The sequence below is a fragment of the Triturus cristatus genome, chromosome 5_1, assembly GCF_964204655.1.
Source record: "Triturus cristatus chromosome 5_1, aTriCri1.1, whole genome shotgun sequence".
NCBI classification, from domain to species: Eukaryota; Metazoa; Chordata; class Amphibia; order Caudata; family Salamandridae; genus Triturus; species Triturus cristatus.
In genome coordinates this window covers 218,240,837-218,256,806 of record NC_140587.1, presented here as the reverse complement: position 1 = coordinate 218,256,806, position 15,970 = coordinate 218,240,837, and the positions used below count along the sequence as shown (strand labels likewise).

Sequence of the window (15,970 nt, the reverse complement as noted above, 5' to 3'; positions counted from 1 at the left end):
AGGCCCTACTCTTCTTGCGCTCCCCAATTAGTAGGTAGACTCTACATATGATATGAGTTTGCTGCTTTCTAACATGGATGCAAACTTGCACAGTTAAGTGCAGATTAAGGGCCCTGGAAACATAATGGATGACAGGTACCATGGTGATTTTGTGGACCAAGGTGAGACTACTTTGTCATCTTGTACTCGCATATGTTTCTTGTCAAAGGTATTACCATAGAGAGAAAATGATGGCCTTTCTGCAAGATCCCCAGTCCATATACAGTAAACTGATCACAATGCAGCAAAGAGGAAGCCACAATGCAAGTGGTGAATGATCTCTTCTTCCCACTCACATTGGAACTCCCTTACTCCAACATCTGCTTAAACTTCTTGCCAGCAATCAGCTGGTCAACCAGTCGCCCCGCTCAGCACCCTCACCTCCTGTATAGACTCTGAAGGAGTCATCCTCAAATGGTTCACTTTCTATCTGACCAACTAATGCTTGCTTCTCCAAATGGAAACCCCAAGATCTGAAACCATCACTGTGACCTGAAATTTATCCAAAAGTTGCCATGTTATGGAATGTAATCTACATGGAATCTGTAGTTGTTTTACTCACAGGAAAGATCATCAAAATCCACCGCTCTGGAGAAGATAAACAGCTATTTGACAGTCTCACCATTAAGCACCACCAACCAGCTAAAGAAATGCCTCAACACCAGTTAAGTTTGGATATTAAACAAAGACTTTAGGCTGAACCTCTTGAGAATGTCAAGAGCCACGTTAGAGCTGATCCTGAATAAAAAAAATAAAGCTTAAGTACAAGTATGTTTACCCCTCCAATTTGCCAACAGCACCAGCTCAACTGGATGTCTCTACTATCCAACCTAGCACAGGAAGGCCCGTTTTCACTGCCTAGTGTATTGTCTATGGCACCCTTGCTACACAACCATTATCGACATTCCAGGTCTCCAGCTCACACTACATACAAGAATCTTCCACAGAACAGCAAGACTTACGCAAGGATTGAAAAAGTAGGACCCGATCAACCCCACACTTGTGTACTACACTGACTCTTACTATAAGCAGGTTTCACCTTCCAAATCTGCTGTGTCCTATTCAAGGGTTTCTACTTAAATACAATTGTCTACAACACTAAGATATCACACGCCTCGAAACAAAGAGAGTCATTTCAACAACAATCTAACAAGCGCTATCACCCCTCAACTTTATGAAAAGACCATCCTCCACAAGGAGAATCTCGTTCAGAAGCAACTATATTGAGCTCCTGCTGCAGAGGATGCAAATGTCAAATTCTTTGGTCTGTGAGAAACTCTTACTCGGTAACATAGTTTAACTTACTCAGGTTCCTTACTTGTACAAAGCTCTGTTACTTTATGGATGTGTTTGTGATACATAAATTCAGATACAGACATACTCACACACAGATAAAACGACCAGACAAGAACAGAGTGGCAAAATATATACAATGCCTCACGTCAAATTGGAACTCCAAATAGAGCGCAAGCAACAAAGATACTGATTGTTGGAAAACGAGGCAGTATCTCTGAGGCCTGCACAAATAACATGTCATATTTGTCCTTCACTGGGAACCCTAGTGTAGCGTCTGACTCTCAGAGGGTAGCGTGGCAGAGCAGTATAAGGCTTACTCAAGGGAGGTGGTGTGGGCTAGTAATTGCCATTACAGGAGCGCAGAAATAACACTCAATAACACTCAATAATTGATTGTCCAGTCTGCACTTTGCTTTATAAAGGTAAGAGTACATTTATTAAACACACACACTACTTAATACTATGCACCAATTTACAAATATACATAAGCTGTTGGAATTACTTTGTGACATTGCATAACATCTCCACCCCTCCCGCGGGGGGGGGGAGGGGGTCTAGAACCACCACTTCCATGTATGCACATCATCTTGCCCTCTAATGCAATGGGCTGACACAACCTGGAGCGAGGGCCTTATCAACTGGCACTATCCCAGTGGCGACCCACCCCATCATCTAAACAAGTATTACAAATAGGTATACCTGCCCTGGGGACACATAACCCTGACTGAGCATCTCATACTGACTAGACAGTATGCACCTCTACATCTTGTGGCTAACAGTCTGGGTTGTTCCTCCCCTAAAGCAGAAGCAAGAATACATGTTTGGGCATCACTTTAAATGAGGTACTTTTCATAGCTTGTAACAGTTCATAACAGTTGTAATGCATTGCAATCACAGCCTCTAAAAGGCATCACAGATAAAATCACAGGATTAAGCATTTACAGCAAGACACCCTAGCAGGAATGTCCAGCAACATAACCCCATTTGGCTTATGACATCACCTTACACAGGTACTTCACATAACACATGTGACTTTCAGTCCCTCTAAAAGAAACAATATCAGTAAACGCATTTCTGGTGCAATTACACCTTTTCACCTCCAGGGGATGCCCTTCTCCAGACATCCCCAACTCAGCCCTTCATACCTTTAGGCAGTCCCTAAGCACCCCCAGCTGCAAAATAAAAGTTCCAGCCATGGGGATGCTGATGACGCCTGGCTGAGCCCTTGAGGGGTTGTTCTTTGGAAGTCCCCAGAGACTTAGGGAGGGACTTAACATCTTCATGCTGGGGGAGACTGCATTGCTCCTGTAGCTCCCCCTGCACCTTTGTAGGCTGTCAGCAGTGACCCTGTCCTCCTGGGGCCACAACAAGTCGAGAAAAGGCTGTTTCCATGCAGGCCTGTTTAGGCTCTGCAATGCATTATGGGGCGCTTCTCTCCGCTATTACTGCATAATATAGCAGCGGTGACCCCGCTGCTCGGGGGAGAGCCGCGCTGCCCAGCTGGCGGCATCACGCCGCGCCGTCTTGATGCCTTAGTGGGGGGGCCTGGTCCCACCCAGACCCCTGCTGCCCAAAGGTGACTGTTTTCGGCTCAGGGAGCCCACTCCCGGCCACTCCTCTCTTCACTGACGCCCGATGCCACCGCGTTGGAGGGCAGTCCGGGGAGCCCAACCCCGGCTGCCCTCGCCGGCTCCCCGTCCAGCCAGCACCCTCGCGTGCTGCCGTGGGAGCCGGCACCTCCGTTCTGGTCTGCTCGCCCGCGCGGGCAGATGCGAGGCAGCCTCCAGCTTGGCGGGTCTTCGGGGGAGTGCAACAGCACTCCCCCCCCCTTCCCGCTGCTGCGGGGGAGTGCAACAGTGCTCCCTCGCCTTCCTCCGTCACTTCGGGGCCCGGAGATGGGGTCCCGAGCCTCTGTAGTGTCTTCACGGGGAGCGCGACGGCGCTCCCCGGCTTTGATTCGCCCAAAAGGGGGGTTGCACGACAACGCGCCCCCGTCACCATTTTCGTCGGGGGTCCAGGATGGGCTCCTGGCACCCCGTGGGGGCATTTTCACAGTGAGCGTGCAGGCGCTCCCCGACTTCGCTTTGGGCCCGGAGTTGGGATCCCAGACCCCTCTCTCCATTCCCCAGGGGGCACGACGGCACTCCCCGGTCTCCATTTTCGCCAGGGGCCGGCTTATCTTCTTGTGGGGGCAGCCCCCAGGATCTGACCCACCCCGGGGGCTCGTCTTGGACCAGCGGCGGAACCCCACAAGCTTCGTCGTCAGTCCGGGCAGAGGTCAAACGTCACCTACCTTCTGGGGGGCGTATATCGGCCCCCAGGTGCCCGATCGGCTCCATTCTGGCTTCTTCTTGCTCCTAGTGGCGCTCCCAAGCCACTGGGAGCACTTTCCATCACCCTCTGGATCTCCAAAAGGGTGACTGCAGCAGGGAGCGGTCTTCACTGGCTCCCTGCGCCAGCCTGTCGCCTGGCTCTCCTGGGCCTCTCTTCTCCTTGCGCAGAGGCCCAGGCTTCTGCTCACTGGTCCTGGTACCCCCGTTTGACGCAAAGCAGGGTCCTGGGCCAGTCTGGAGGTTCTTCCTTCCAGCTGCCCATGGTGCCAGGCTCCAGCACCGGTCGTCCTCAGCAGTCCACACCCCAGAGAGAGCTTCTCTTCCTGTGCAAACTCCTTTTAAGAATTGGGGAGGGGGCTGGCAGGAAGTCTCTGCTTGCCCTATTACACAGCGACACATCACTTCTCTGCCCCTGCTCCCTCCTTCCTGCCCAGGCCTCTGGGTTTGTTCAAAATGGTGTTGTCCAAGGGTCTCATGCCACATGGCCTTTGAGAGCCCCTATCCCCCTCACTGCCTTCTCTCCAGAGCAGCTTGGTGCCTACCACCAGGTGTCAGCTGCTGATGGATGAACCTGTAGCTCCACCCATCTCTTCTTGTAGTGGAGGCCTTCGCCCTTGGAATGCTTGTTGAAACCTGTAGCTCCACCCATCGCTTCTTGGAGTGGGGCCTTCGCCCTTGTAATGCTTGTTGAGCAGGGCTGGCTTCCGGTAGGAAGGTCATTAATTCAGCCTGGCAGGGTCAGCACCAGCCAGGCCCTGGTTAGGAGCTTACTCAGAGAAATATGACATTTTTGGATGACCCAAAAGCAGTACAAATATAACTTTGGACTCTGCAGAATAATTCTTCTAACATAAGTTACAGTGGACTTTGGTGCGTGACTGGAATTTGTAGGCCCTAGGTAATTAAAACCAACCCATGTGCTCCCCACCCTCATAGGAGAATAAAGGAATAAACAGTAAAGCACACTGACTTTCCCTCAAGTGTTTCTTCCCATTGTAGAAAGCCTATTACATGTCACCACCCAGTTCTGCATAAGTCCTGCCACACCATTCACTTTGTAGCTGCTCCTGGGCTGCGCACGCCAGCAACCTCCCCTGCGCAGCCCTTACACGTGTGCACACGCATGTACACACGTGTCTGCATGCAACCTAGCCCAGTACCTCTTATTCTGGCTGCAGCGCAGTGGCATACTCGCACCAGGGGGACTCCGGTAAAATACACATGCAGTCCCTTTCAACATGAGTTCACTGTGGGTGAGTCCCCACTTATGAGGCTCTCCCACAGTAAAAGCTCAACAAATAGGTGTTTAAAAAGTGAAAATCCGGACGGCTCAGATGGTCAGAACCACCTTCTAACACTGATCAGTTAAGAAAAAGCAAAAACACGTAGAAGCTTTAATTCCAGACACTCCCTACAAGTACATGAAAAAAAAATCAAGACTTGAATCAACTAACAAAAGACTGACTCAGAACAAACATATGGATCTACTGGAGTTAAAAAGAATCGAAATAGCAAGAAAGACTACAGCTTCAAAAAACACAAATACTCATTTAAATGTTTAAATGACCGAGATAAGCGCTGAAACCCGACAAAGCCAGATATAAAGGCAAAACAGCAAGGGGGAACAAAACAAGTTAATTAAGAAAGAAGCGGGGTATCAAACTGTTGCACTGGTAGTGCAAACAAACATTCTAAAATCAAAGGAAGAAAATAAAATACTCAACAAACGGAAAATCCAGAAACTAGTAAACAGCAACAGGAAATGGGTGATCGCAAACTGGCACAAGCTGCAGAAATACATCTGTGGGAGGGGTTTAAAGATGAAACAGTAGTCTGGGTAAGGGAGAACGCGAGACTAGAGCTGGTGTGGGTTCAAGATCTGAAACGAATGGTTGGCTCCTAATGTCAGAATCTATTTGGCCTTCAGAGGCAGACCAGGAATCTAGGGGATAGCAGCTTGACTATTTCACCTAACTTTTCAACTTTTCTCAAGCCAGCAAACCAGACCTGACAGCTACAGGGACAAACCATGCCATACCTGATCACTTTAGTCCAGAATACACCGTAATAATAGCCTGCACTATTCCAGAGCTCCTAAGTAAGAATGAATGTATATTTATCCCCATAAGCCGGGAGCCTTGCGGCCAGTGCCGTCAAGTCAGCTGCATGATATTCATTCTGAATTGTGGGCAATATGCTGCTCTGCAACTCTATAACTAAGTTTGGTGAAACGGTTTACTTTAAGTATTCACAGATTGATCTAAGGCCCTAAAAGTCAGTCCAACCATCCCCATAGTTATGAGGCTGCATGGGAGAACAAAGTCATGCCACCTGAACACAACGCTGAGGCATATTCAGCTGTTTCTAGCAATCAAGAGGTTCTCAATGGTAAAACAGGAAGTTACATTTGCAAATCGACATCCCAGTAACAATCCGTAAAGTACTTTAAGTGAATGTGTAATGTTATACTCTATTTACATGCAGTACCTGCTTGTCAAACCCAGGCTAAGAAATGTTACAATGGAGACCTCCTCAAACGCTTCATCCATTACTATATATAGTTTGATGCAGGTCCTCGTGGTCCTTCATACCCATCTACTGTCAATGTCCGGCCCTGCCAGGAGAGGGCGCCAGTAAGAAGATCCATGGAGGAATGGTCCGTCCTCGAAAGACCAGGTGTGGCTGGGACCGTTCCTGAGCCAGCAAGAGTTAGGTGTGCTGGCTGGGCGTCTGGAGCTGCACCGGACACAGTGGGACTCGCAAATAGAGAAACTGGGCGATAGGAAGGAGTGGACACTGTACTGGGACCTATGGAGGGGGTGGGGCAGAGGTCTCTCTGGCATTCAATCACATGTTTTCAGTCACTATGAACTATGAAAAAAGAAAAAAAAAACCTAAACAAAGAGAATCGACCAGGGCACGCATATGTGAAGGGCTGGGGGTGTGATCCGTACAAGGTACACATGACTAGGTCGTAGAAGCATGCAATTCTCTGTATTAAAGGTGGAGGGATACATGCAAGTCGATAGATGACAGGCAAGAGCCATGAAGTAAGAAAACAAAGGTGACTCAAAAAATACATCCGTTCCGTCCCACACACTATTCTGCTCTCTCCTTGGGGCAGGAATAATTTGTTTTTCTAGTCTACTGCAAATCCTAAACATAGTATTTCCATATTGTTTTCTGTGCACAGTTTTCCCCTCCGAGGTACAACAAATGAAACATCATATTTATATTGAGGGCTTACAAGAAAGCCACTCGCTGAAATGAATTATGTATTTGAATTTACAGCCTTGAGAAAGGCCCCGCCACAGAGGCATTGCAAGGAGTGAAACACGTGTTGGCTGCAAAACTGGAGTGTCTGTGCAAATACTCTGTACAATATAAGAATAAATAGACGCAACCGGACGGAAGTGGTTTTCTTTCTACTTGAACGCCTGAAAATAACCAGTTTGAGATCTAAAATATAATCAATAGGAAAACAGTAAACTCAACATAGATACTAAATTACCTATGAGGAGGAGTTGCCCCAACCCCTAAGGAGCTAAAAGTCTATAGGTTTTCCAACAGCTCACCAGCAACAACCACAAAGGCATTGTGGGTATGGAGGGAGAGGGTCGGGCCTGAAAGTCTGTATTTACTACAAATGAAACATGTCTGCATTCATAAAATCAGTTTGTTCCGCGGAAAACTATAAAGGCTTCTAGGTCGATAAACAAATGGGCCAAGCTGACCTTGTGCAGTGAACAGGCTCTTCTTGCACCTCTGAAAACCTGTAATCATCTTCCTGCTTGAGCACCAAAAGTCAGGGGAAATTATAATTATTTTCCAGCGTTTCCTCCTAGTGCACAGCCCTTCACAACAATTTCTGGAAGGGCTTTGTCGGCCAGGCAGATGCCTAGCAGGTTTCGCAACCCTGACTCGCCAGCATGCACATAAATCATCCATTTCTCCCACTGTCATTTCTATTCTTATTCTTTTTTCTCCTTGCACTGTTTTGCTGTCGACTGATTTGCAAAGTTTACGGTTCTTTCTCTTTTTTGCCTGCCGTCTGCCCACTGACGATTTAGAGCCCACGGCACCCAGGCCTGAAGTCTATCAGAGTCTTCCTAGCAGAACACAAAGTCTTCCAGCATTAGCTGATGCTCGGGTTAGCTGGAGCTGCAGACATCAACAGTACTATAGTTATACAGGGAAATATACTTTTATATTATGTGATGTATGAAACTAGATTAAACATTTCCCTTCCATGGGAATTTACAGGTCATCTTTGACTAACTCCAAGGTCCCCCAAATTCCAAACACCCTCTTGAAAACCACATGAGAAATTTGGTGAACACTGCTCAAGGATTTTGCAATTTGAACCGAGTTTTCACGGCATGCATTAATACTTTTTAATCTAGGTCCTAGAACACACTAAAAGTGCAATAGCTGAAAACTATAAATGGAAATTAGACAAGTAGCATTAATCAATTTCACTTAGGCTTCGAATCATCAATAGTGAAAAATGATCCAGCCGGCTGAGAAAAATCAGTTTATAATGGGGTCTGGATTTATCTATAATCCAGACATCAGTGAATTTAAAATGCCACACTTCAGTGATATCTGTACTATAGGAAATTTACAACGTTATCTTAAATGGAAACCAATCGGAGGTAGAGCGAGGCCAGGAGTGAGATTGTAGACACTCCCTAGCGCCCCAACCAGCCCACAGCATCCCATATGATGAGCGCCGCCTCTGCCAGTCCCTACATGGTGGGGCGGTGAAGACATTTGGATGGTGCCGACCCTGCTGTCCTGGGCAGATGACATCACTGAGACAATGACGTGAAGGACTGGATACTGCATTGTTTCCTGTTTAATTCGCCATCTTCCTTGGTTCTCACTATTGGAATCAACGTCATTGATCCGAACAGTTGTAGTACCCGTACCAGCTTATAGCTACCAGCTTTGTCTCATTCCTACTGGGTTCCCCACTCATGAATTTCTTGGCAGAGCAGTGAGTACAAGATGGGGCGGCCTGATGACCTGGGAGCTGTGGCCTCGCAGGTGAAGTGAAGCACTTACCCAACCTAGTGGCGTAACAACCTCTGCGACATTCAGGCTTACACAGGGAACTGGCAGTGACTGATGGCAGAGAACAGATAACGCAAGTTGAAGGACACACAAAACTAGTGAGCCGGCGCCGGCACAGCTGTAGCCTCCTTCCTGGGACCCATCTGTGCTGATCACTGTCGCACCTCCCACCTCCAATGGTTTGACTTTTCCTATGGGGAGCTCTTGCACACGCTCTGGAATACCTGCTCTGCACACCGCGTTGACCCTCACAAAATGCACATGGTCCTTGCAATTGACTCCACCATTATCAAACAGGTGAGGCGGGAGCAGGGCAGCCTAGGATGGCGGGGCCCTAATTTAGCCTACGTATATTGAAGTATTGTGCCCCGGCTTTGTGGTTTTGGTCCAATTGAGTGTCCTCAGGAGGGACCCTGAAACCATCTACTTTTGCTTCTGTCCTCACTCCCCCTTACAATATAACAGAGCGCTGAATGACCCTAATGTTATGTTCTTTTTTGTGCCTTCGGAGATGTTCATTATGCTCACAGGCTGCGATGGATTGAATCTGAGCTAGTTACCACTGTAAGGGATCACTCACAGTGGGGCAGTCTCTGAATTGCACTTTCTTCAATGCGGAAACAAGGGGATTAGGGATGGAACTACTTTACTGCACAATACCTTGTAATGTCTGAAAGCACAAAGGCAGCGGCTCTTTACTGTGGTGTTTTTAGCAAATCATGGAAGAACATGGGTGGTTGGATTTCCTCGTCGTGGCCACCATGGACATGATCCTGAAGGAACTTACTTCCATCAAGTTATCCATATCAGTGGACCAGGGAAGCAAGTGTGGGCCAAACATGGAGATCACATCTATTCGATGTGACATCGCCTCGTTCCATACCGGACTACATTAGACAGAACGCCATCTTGCAGCAGCCAAGGACCTAGTGGACCAGCTCAGCAGGGCAACGGGTTGAGGATAAGACCTATGGGCTCTAGAGAAGAAGACAGTCAACTTGGAGAATAGACGTAGGAGGGACAATGTTAATACCTCAGGTCTTCCAAAGGAAATGACGTAGCTTTCCTGGGTACCTTTCTCCCAACTTTGTTAGATTTGACCTTCTCACCTCCCTTAAAATTCCAGCGGGCACAAAGGATATGTTTGAGACACCCGCCCAAACCTAGCATTTAAAGACCTATTTTGCTCTTTCTTCTCCAGCAGCAGGTGCAGCAGTACACAGTGGCTGCTAAACAGATGAATGGACACTTAACATGTTTATCTCTTCCTTTTTTCAACTGTTGAGAGAGAAATTCTTAGCCCTCCAACCTCCGCTTCGAAGCGGAGGGTCTGGAGGAGTGCTTGGAATACTTGGAGGGAGGGTTCACTGAGGTAGAATCTGCATCGCTCTCTGCAGATACTACCTCTACTGGCTCAGACCTGTCACGATGCCACGCTATCGAGGGAGATGCAAGTGACGAGGCCTTGGTGGGGGAATGGGACAGATTGGAGTTGGCAGGAGATGGTGGGCAGCCCAGAAACTTGCCATTAAGGGAACAGCGACAAGAGACAGAAAACAGTCCAGATCGCCCCTCAAGCCTTGAAGTGTCCCGGTTACACTTAGCGAATGCTGAGGCATGAATGGCTTTTGCCACATCCTCGGAGGCAGATTCTCCTGATGGAGCAAGGATTCATGAAAGAAACTTGCTTGTAGTCAATCCTCTCAAATAACATGTAATAATGTAATCAATCTGTTTCGTTAATACTAAAATCGCAATTCACCAAGAAAACTTTCATCTAGGGGAAGCTTTTCTATGTGCTTTACTAACCAGTAACATGAATGTCCTAAAATGGCCGACAAAAAGCAGGATTTCTATTGCGCATGCGTCTACTGCATCTACGTATTATGACTCTGTCGCTTTTGGTGGGAAACTTTTGCAGCTGCCCAATGGCACTAAAAATGGCCGCTTTTAACTCACATGCTAATGCACCTGCTACTGCTAAACTAAAACTCGTAAGTTCTATTAAACACCAATGCAAAAGATTTAAATAAGTAAATGGGGATAGAGTAGAAATAAGTGGTATACAGTGAAATCATTTGTTTCTGTGATCTAATGTGTCTTTTTCTGACTTTATTATTAGTTCTTATCTGGGCCTCGGAGGGTGACTGGAATCCCTACCTCTCTTGAACTGCGCGCGTGCGCATAGAGACTGGCTGAAAACAATGATGGGTCCCGTGTCACTCAGTCAAGGCCACCTAGAAAGAAGAAGCCTGGGAAGTTCAACTGATGACCCCTGTGAGAGCAACAATTTTGAATAAAATGTTTAACTTACTGAGTAATGTGAAATGCGTATGGAAATAAAGCTATGGGAAAAGAAAATTAAGGGGCGGGCAGATAAACAATGGCTCAGAGAAAACCGTAAATTTTAGGTGGTGTGATGAACTCACCTCCTCATCCTGACCAATTAGAATAGGGGAAAACATAAATTGTTACATTGGGGTTTGGGGGGTGGTACATGAATCAAAAAATAGTATAATTGAGGTAAGATAGCTAGAGACCTCGTCCGACTTGTCCGATTTGTCAGATCTGTCGTTCCGACTCGTCACTGACCCAACGCGTATGCTGCTCCAGATTTTGTCCGAGATGCTGTCTCAGGCCTTGCTGCTGCCGGAAACTCTGTCCGAGAGTTTGAGATACTGATCGATAATCTATTCACCTAGAAGGGATTGCGGAACTGGGACACCCGAGGAGATTAGCGCCAGAGAGGGGTGCAACGCTGGCGTTCTACATTAGAAGAAGTTACCCTTCCAGATCTGAATCTACCTGATCATCTATCTGTAACCTGTCCTGGAGATTCTATCTGGCCCCCATCTACAGAGTTGGGTTCATCTTAGACCATAGGTAAATATAATCGCAAACTCTGTCTTTATGCCTGCTGTTCTCTTTCCTTTCCCTTTCTAGGTACCGTCTTCATTGATCATTTGTTACTTTGCTATGATTGAATTACTTTGCGCCTCTTGAATTGAACGTGGTTTATTGTAATTGATTCTTGACTCACAAAAAAAATTAATTTAGATAAAGGTTTTCAAAACTTCTTGAGTCTGTGGTTATTCAGAGTAAATAGGTAAATGTCATTCTAATTTACAGGTATTACTCAAAATGTATGCCAGCGGGGTTTTACTAGCTTATTGTTTGAATGTGTTTGGGCCCAGGAGAGTATTAGGTGTGTATGTGTGACCAAAGTTGGTAACCCGCGCTCTATCAGTTTTGCTGGGTAGCAGAGGCATGGTTAGATTCTAGTTAGTTAGGTAGTGAAAATTGTGGTTCAAATTATTGATATATGCATTAACAATTGTTGTTGTCATCGTTATTCATGTTGTCTGAAGTTCCCGGGAATATTGAATAGCGGATGGTGAATGGAAGCCATACTGCAGTGAGGTTACTTGTCAGGATTCAAGAAAGTGCGGAAAGTTAGGTAAAACCAGAAGCACTGTTTTAGGGATTATTTTCTGTATGCAAGTGAGAGTAATTGATAGCTAAAAGAGTTCATTGGTGAAATTTTGGTCTTATATCACCTAGAAAGGGTAATACTAAAGGAGTAGCAGGTTCTCTGAGGCTTAAGTGAAGAGTAAGCGGAAAGGTTTTACTCGTAGTGTGTGAAGAGTAAGCAGAAAAGATTTACTCGTAGAGTGTGAACGGTAAGCAGAAAAGCTTTACTCGCAGTAAAAGAAAACAAACTATTCTTTGGAAATTAGAGAATTTGACACAGTAGCGAATGTTTTATGTTGTTGATTTATGCAAAATACGTACAAAATACTGAGAAATGTAAGTTACGCATTGTTAACCGTCCGGCTTCTTGTACCCTTTCCCTGCTTAATAATAATCAAGGAACTACTATTCCCAGGATGCACTGCGATGGCTATCACATTGTATGCTTTCCCATGCTGCACTAGTATAGGTCAGGTGGCCTTTCACAGCATATAGGCAGCCATCTCTCGTTATCAGGTGCTTGGCTTTCTTCCTCGCTAGGACCACGCCCTTTTCCTGCCTGTTCGTGTATTGGTATACTTTCCCTCCTGCTCTGAGCTGCTATGTGTTGTGCATTTTTCACGCCATAGGAGAATTCCTGCTGTTTAACTTTCATTCCTGGATTGCCCCCTCGTGCAGCCAGAACGTGCTGACTTTCACCCTTTAATTTAGCGCGAGGATGCGCTGGAATCTGCCTCCCCTTTTGCAATAAGCCTCCTCCTAGACGCAAGGCATTTCACCCTTCAATTAGCTTGAGGACGTGCTGGAACTTGCCTCCCCTTTTCGCTTTCAGCCTCCGCCCAGACTCGAGGCATTTCACCCTTCGATAACCTTCTAGAGTGGGAGATCGCGTTACATCTTGTTTTCCCTTTGTTTTGTTTTTTTAATACGCGCTATAGAGCGCGTTAGCTACGAATTCACTGCCAGCCTTAGTACCTGCAGTCAAATTCATTCTTACTACAGCACGAGACGCGTCGCTGTACCTAACAGATTTTTTAAATTTTATTTTCAACCTCTCGGAATTCTGTCTGCCATAGCCATCCAGCTAACCACTCAGACTGTTGAGGACTTTCATATTTCAATCCACTGGATGTTGGTTGGCTTTATTATTTCCTCGTGGACTGATGGACTGATTGCTCTTCATGCTGGCACTGGGTAAGTGAGTATGGGGAAGCATATAATTTGAATCCTTACACATCATGGTTATTTGTCCTTTCTATAACCTTTGCCTCTTCTGTTTGTTTGTCTCATGCAGGAAAGCCCGACCTACTGCTCCTCCTTCCTCCTTATTGAAAGAAATCCTGGTGGTCCTTTCTGGTCTCTTCACTCCCTGAGGGTATCAGTCTACTTTCGGTGTGCCTGGGTGGCTAGAGGTGACTATACCCTACAAGAGTGAAAAGGCATTTTCTTCGCTCCCGTGGATATTTGTTCATCTGGCCTGGGACAAGAAACCCCGACACTCATTACCTTGTAAAGGAGGGGTCAGTTGTGGGTGCTGCACTGACGTCACAAAGAGCCGCACTGGGATTGGTGGGACAGCGGGTGTGTGACTTACACAAGTTTTGTAAAGGAGGGGTCAGTAGAAAGGAGTGATACTGACGTCACTTAAAGTCGCGCTAGTATTGGCTAAACGCACAGAGTAAACTGACTTCTGATTGGATACAAAAATAAGAGACGCGCTAGTATTGGAGGAAAAGTTTGAGTAACCATAAACATAGAAGTTACAAGAATAATAATAGATAACGGATTGTGTATGTACGATCCCACATTAACAGGGAGTCGCCCAGTTAGAAATTATTTAGGGTTTGCCTACCAGCAGTTCTTAAGAGGAAGATCACGAAAAATGTTCGGTGAGAAGAGAAAAATTTCATTTATGCAGAAAATTAAGAATTATTTAAAAAAAGATAAGCCCATTAAAACTAGAGACGGAATACTTATTCCTCCTCCAAAAACTCCTGCATACTACATGATGGTAGAGAGAGGTTATCATACATGTGTATGGTTAGAGAGTTGGATCGAATACACGAAAGATGATGGAATTTTGGCTTTCCCAGAATACGCAACATTTAATGGGAGTATTTTACAAAATGTACGCACAAGAATAAATGAGTTAGAACCCAGACCTAGACTGACTCAGTATGAGGCAATAGAAGGGTGGGAAACTGAGGCATTTGAACGAGATAGACCAAGGTGCAACAGGAATCTGAGTAGTTTTTACCCAAAATTTCCACGTTAAACCTGAGACAAGCAGATGAAACAATGAAGGTAAGCCATGTTAACTGAGGGATTATATCCTGTATTGAAGGCTGATGAACAGACAGGAAGTAAGTGTACGGAGAAGAAAAAACACTTAATGACGACAGGTGGGGGGGGGGGAGGACTCCGAAGATGATTATTTAGAAGAAATATTAATGAAAAGTCCTCCGCCATATCAGGAAGGGCCATACAGAATTACCCCGAGCGTACCACTCCTAGAGACACCATTGGTACCACAAATAGTGCATGAAAGAACAGTGGAAAGGGTACTACAGGAAAAAGCAAAAGAAGCAATAAATAAAAATAGAGAAGAATTAATACAAAAGATAACACATGTTAAACACACATCCTGAAGCGCTTACTACACCTGTGACAATAGGTCCTGTTGTCCCATTGTACGGAGATAAATCAAACTGTCCTAAAACTCCTCTCATGACCACACCGATCATTGAACCAAGAAAAGGAAAAATAATAGTTGACGACCAAGCTAGTGAATGTAAGTCTGTAATTTCATTAATGGACTTGACGATAAGAGGGCAAATAAATGACACACTCAGAAGAGTCACACTAGGTTGTTCAAAAGAAGTGAGACTTGAGACTTCCACCGGAACAAAGAGTGCCACACTAATAACGCCAGAAGAGTTAGACAGATGGACACGAGACATAGAAAAACACGATCCACCACCAAAAATACTAGATGTTTTTAAACTAAGAGTAGAGTTGGAATAGATGATAGCAGGAAATGTAGGGTTGGAAAGGTTGAATACCTTTAATGAGGAAGAATTGCTGTTCATTTGCAGAAGTATAACTCGAAATACAAAAATATTTCATGAAAAATGAATGAATCTGGCCTTGGAAATGGGAATCAATTTGGGAAGATCTAAGATTCTGCAAAAACTTTACAGAGCAGAATTTTCTGATAAAGATTTAGAAAATATGAACGTGTCTGGGAGAAAGTTGCAAGTTAAGGAATTAATGACGATATTGCAAAAATGGGGAGACCTAGACAGGTGGAAAGCAAGGTGGACAAAGAAAAAGGAAGCAGCACAGACCACTCGAGTAACATCACAGTATTTAATGAAAGAAACAGAAAAAGCAGAAGGGTTGTACCCAATGAGAGAAGTTCCAGGGGGAGGTTATGTACATGTCCCATGGACTAGACAGGATATTTTGTCATTTACAAATGATTTCCCAAAGCTGAGGGAGAAGCCTGTGGAATGGTATAGACAAGTCGAAAGGTTTGTGAAGGTTTCGAAAGGTTTGTTGAAAGACTTGGATGGTCTGTTTGACATAGTGGTACCGGCTGATTTGTGGGCTGAGTGTAAAATTACAGTTGATTGGCCAAATGATGAGTACCCGAGAGACAAGAAAACTGGAGCCCCGTCCGAAGAGGTTATGAGAAAATATAACCAAGTGATTACTTTCTTGAAAGGGAAAATTCCCCCAAAGGAAACAGATTG

At 45.6% G+C, this 15,970-nt stretch overlaps 1 protein-coding gene across 3 annotated transcripts in view; it reads right to left on the bottom strand.

Annotated features, from left to right (window-relative positions):
* Positions 1-15,970, bottom strand: part of TRAPPC9 (trafficking protein particle complex subunit 9) — a 2,530,995-nt gene that overhangs the window by 1,005,925 nt on the left and 1,509,100 nt on the right. The window lies entirely within an intron of this gene.